The sequence below is a fragment of the Pararge aegeria genome, chromosome 1, assembly GCF_905163445.1.
Source record: "Pararge aegeria chromosome 1, ilParAegt1.1, whole genome shotgun sequence".
NCBI classification, from domain to species: Eukaryota; Metazoa; Arthropoda; class Insecta; order Lepidoptera; family Nymphalidae; genus Pararge; species Pararge aegeria.
Genome location: NC_053180.1, coordinates 19,963,313 through 19,968,736, shown reverse-complemented (window position 1 = coordinate 19,968,736; position 5,424 = coordinate 19,963,313).

Below are 5,424 nucleotides of genomic sequence, written 5' to 3'. Positions count from 1 at the left end.
CTCACAGATATATTTATCTCAAAAGGCTGAGTTTGACTTGACCTGCCTGAAGGTAAGAAGAGAAAAATCCTATTATAATGTTAAGGATTACTTAAACGATAAAAAAACTTGGGTTTGAATTGCTCTAACTTCATAGCTTAGTATAAGTTTACTGTGAGATGGTGAACACAAAAAAAAAAATATCCGGCTAACTTTGTTGTGGACTCTTCTTAGACCAGGGCGCGTTTGGAACCCTTGTAGCTTTAGGTTTAAGTTGGCGAACGAAGTTATCACCATCCCCTTACAATTATGTAAACATATATGTATGAACGCTTCATAAGTGCCTGTGATAGGCCTTCATGAATAAAGAAATTGGATTTGAATTTGGTAAACCTATCAGTTTAAATGACGATACACAAAAGTCTATTAATAAAAGTAATCATCAAAAGCCTATAACAGTCGGGCTGGTGATCGCAGTAGATGGTAGAAGCTGCACAGAAGACGCCGCTGTCAGTTCTCCGGTATATTCCCACTCACGGGAAGGGGGTGGTGACTAATAATTTGAAGGTGGGATTATAATTTTTTTGTTGTCAGTCTGAACTTAAAGCTGTATTTTGATATTCTGTCCTCTGCCTCCAAGGGTTTTTAGGTTAGAATTAATGATTGTTAATGGCTAGGAAAAAAATATCACACGAAGAAGCCAAAATATTTGAAGGAGTACTGTAAAAACAAAGTCAAGGAATCGCTGTATGCACGCTGAATTGTAATGTCATTCATTTTGCATCTCCTTATCAAGTTCAAACGCGGATCTTTATATTAAAAGACATTCGCAGTTAAAGCATTTTAAAGCAAAACTTTTAGAAATAATAAATTCCACATATGCTTAAGCAGACTTCGGCTGCACCCAGGTACTATCGTACCCTTCGGGTTTCTTACCGAGATGTACCTACCTATGTCGGAATTTGGAAAAGGTTTTCTTATTAAAGCCTACACCAATTTTGGGATCCTTACCTCCGCAGTACTTGGGCATTAGAGCATACAGAATCAATAGCCGCAAGGCCGCAGCGAAATGGCCCACAATTTCGCCTAATCATGCTCTTTCCCGCCGAATTATTTATCACGATCATTTTTATTTGCCGTAATGATTATTACTGCTCAAAGAATTTCGTGTTATAACGCCACTTTAACAGAACTGAGCCCGTATTTTCGCAATGCGTCATTGCCACCTGTTCTTATTCAGTTTCGTACAATACTGGGTGCGTTCAAAGTCACAGCTACAAAGTAATAGAGTGAAAATATTTGAGGAATCAATACTAAGTATAGTACTATATATTTATACTAAGTATACTTAGTATAGTATTGATCTATGGTCAAAAAGAAATTGATTTGGCTGTAAATAAGATCATGGTTGGATTAACGTCTCGGATAAAATGGCTTCTTTATGTACTTGTATATTAGGATTCTTCTAAGCATAATGTATACGTGCATAGATTTGGAATAAAAAAAAACTTTTTGCAAAAAATCAAGTTGATTTTTTTCAAAAAGGGTTGGTTGCTTAATTAGAGCGCGACGGGTGACAAAAAAATAAACAAAAACACTTTTGCATTTATAATATTAGTTCTGGTTAGTTGAAAGAAAAAAAATGGGATTTAAATTTGCCGCGCATTTTTTATACCTGACTGTAATAACACAATGACTCATTTTTACTCTATGGCAGCTGTAATAAGCTTGTTTTGATCGCGATGTTAGATGTTAAAAAACCTTTTATCGTCTCCAATGATTGCGTAAATATACTATAAAATAAATAATTGAAAATCAAAGCTACAAATCTTGTTTCTATTTTCAGGTAAGATAGCTATGTAATTAGGTATTTAAAAGGGTAAAAATTTATTTCAAAAACTCCACTCTTTTCAAATTTGTTTTTGATAATACACGTTAAATTATAACAATATCATTTTAAATTTATTATAAGATTGTCAAACTTTATTTTTCGGAATAAAAGTTGAAACTGGTTATAGATATATCTAGCTACGAATACCTGTCTACCTAAATAAGTTCTACATTTATAAACATACAATTAAGAGGCAATCATAGAATTAAGGTATATTTAGTTAATAAACTAAACCAGTTGTACGAAGAAAAACTTTGATCGAAGCCCGTAAAAAGACCACATTCTCGATTATTCGATATTTCAAAAGATTTTTTAGAAATTTGAAGGATTTTTCGGAGCCGTGATACATCTCATTGTTAAATATGAACCTATTATAATTATAATGTGTTTTTTTAATTTATGATGACTAAGGTAAGGTAATTTGATGAGGATCTGATGTAGTTATATGAGATTTAATTCCTTAACGGTAAACAGCAAGTCACCAAGTTAGTCAGTGCACAATGTAGTATTCGTTCAACAATAAGTTCGATCATAAGGTTTTATTTAAGCGACTACTCAAAAAAAGAAGTGCAATATTTTTAGGGCAAATTATGTATGTATTTGTGTAGTTTCTTTATGTGACCACAACTTCTATATGTTTGTACAGATATAAAGGAGTTATGTTAAATATATTTACATTGATCGTCCCAATTGGCAATATTCGAATAAAATCACTTTGGCGGTTGAATTATTTATCTTATTTATTTATATTCTTTATTTGCACACAAATAAAAATACAGAAGAAGAATAAAAGAAAACACAGACAGAAGAAGTATAATACAAAAGGCGGCCTTATCGCTTTGTAGCGATCTCTTCCAGGCAACCTTAGGATAAGGAAAACAAAAGGATAACATACTGCAGGTTGTGCATATTAAAAAAAATACATATTAATAACTACATAATAATAATTAAACTAGTTTACACAAATAAAATAATACATAATATATTAAATATTAAAAAATAAAAAATAATAATAAACTAATATATACTGTAACATATCATAAATACATTAACAACAGTAAATACTATTACAAGTCGTCTTCATTGCAAACTATAGTGGTTTTTGACAGCTTTCTTAAAAATACAAAGTGACTTAATTACTCAAATTACAAATGTTAAAAAACAGTTCAGTAATTAAAAATTATAACTTTATGAAAATTAAGCTTAATTGGCTATACTCTGGCAGGAGAATCTGTATGGTGTAATTTATAATTTCTTCAATCCTCATACTCTACACCAAACAGATCTTCGGCAATATACCCTCTACGCACGTTTCGCTCCGAAACCGGAGACTCCTCAGGAAATGTTGACTTTACAATTATTCATTGTAAAGTCAACATCTCCATTACTTAACAAAAAAAAAAACAAACAAACCGAATTAAACACTTGTATTAATTTGGTGACTAAATTAGGTTTTTTGTATCAACGTACTGAAAAAGACAGGATTAAACAGTTTTTTTTATTTTTATTACATACTTGTCTATTCCTACACTCAGGCGCGACTCTTTAAATAGGCGTGTTTATAATCTTACAGATTTTTCTATCGTCTCAAATCGTAGTTTATTTTTTTCCTTTGGTCACTTCACGCCTTTTGATTAAGCGGTTTTGTATTAGGGTTCTCTAAAAGCTAATACGATGAAAGATATTCAGTCATGTGTGACCGTCATTGTGTTTACAGAGTGTAATCTACAAAAGGATTTTTATAATTTAAGAAATCTAATAATTTTTTTTTTATATTTGTGCAGCATCTAGTGCAGGAAGTACCTACTTATATCATACTATCTGTTGCCCGCGACTTCGTATGCGTTTGATTTTGTTTTTTGATGTGGCATTAAATTTAGTTGTAGTTCTAAAAAAAATTAAAGTACTCATTATTGCTAAGCCTTGAATGAGGGGTTTGCTGCTGTACGCTGAGGAGTTCTGTCCTCCATCTCCAACCATAGTTTGTACAAAATTAAACACATATTATAACCTCTATAGTACAAAAATAATTATTTATTTTGTGTTGTGTTTCATTTATTGCTTGTGTTCTATAATATGTATCCTGATAGATAAGTTTTTACCAAGTTAAAAGTACACAAAAAAAACAACTGAACTTATGATATAATGGACTTATAATTTATACTTCAATAAAGTTGTCTCCTTCCAAGTCCACATTTTGTCATGGGCCTACAGAACCCTACACTGCACGTGGTCTGATCCGCACTTTACCGGTTTTGAAATTTTGATTGAACCGTTCTTGCTATCTGGTATTGTGTAAAACAAAGATTATCTTAAACCATTTCAATTTTCAAGTCTATATATAATAAGGTGACAGGTGACAGATGGAATAAGTTGCACAACGAGGGTTCCATTTTGTCATTTTCATAACGGAACCCTATGTAATGTCGAAAAAATAAAAACCATCTCACATTATATAAATAACTAAACGACCGACATTTCTGAATAATCCATATAACTGGAAAGCTCGAGAACGTGATGTGTCAGAACTCAGTGATGAAGAAAGAGAGGGTAAAAGCTGTTAAGAAATAAAATAACTGAACATTCCACGAGTTAGTCCCGCTCACGCTTGACTGATTTTTTGTTTACCGCTCGGCAACTGCCCGGTTATTGATTTATCGGCTCCCTTCGGAGTTATGTTTATTTTGATTTCTATTAGGGATAGATTAGGGCAAGTTGATTGTTTGTGCCGTCCGACTTCTGATGTTTGTGACTCGGCTCCTTTGATGTGCCATTATTGGAAACCGATTTATTTTCTCTAGCTTCATCTTGAAACGTGTTTTCTTGTGTTGAACTATTTTTGGGTCGCTAAACCGTAATTTAGCTAAACAAAAGGTTAAAATATTATCTACTATACACTGAACTTCATACCAGTTATATATTTTGACGGCCGATTGGCGCAGTGGGCAGCGACCCTGCTTTCTGAGTCCAAGGCCGTGCGTTCGATTCCCACAACTGGAAAATGTTTGTGTGATGAGCATAAGTGTTTTTCAGTGTCTGGGTGTTTATACGTATTTTCTAAGTATTTATGTATATATAATTCATAAAAATATTCATCAGTCATCTTAGTACCCATGACACAAGCTACGCTTACTTTGGGGCTAGGTGGCGATGTGTGTATTGTCGTAGTATATTTATTATTATTATTTATTTAGTTTTATTAGTATGTTTGCATTGGTATTATGAAACCTGGCGGGTATTCAAAATAGCTTGTAAAATCTATTTGAATAAGGCAATTCTGATTATACCTAATCTAAGTATACTGCGCTAAAAGCTTCAGAGTTCCATATATATAATATAAAAAGTAGTTATATGTATGAGTAAAACCTCAGAAATTTAATCTGGAATCAATGCGGATATCTGCAGTAATTACTTTTTAAATTCACAAAGTAATAACATTTTCAGATAAGCGATCTGTCGAACTATCATTTTATTGAATAAAAAAAATATGATGTTTTTAAGAGCTTGTCGGTTCTTTATATATCCATTATAGAAGTGGTGGCTTAAACCCTTCT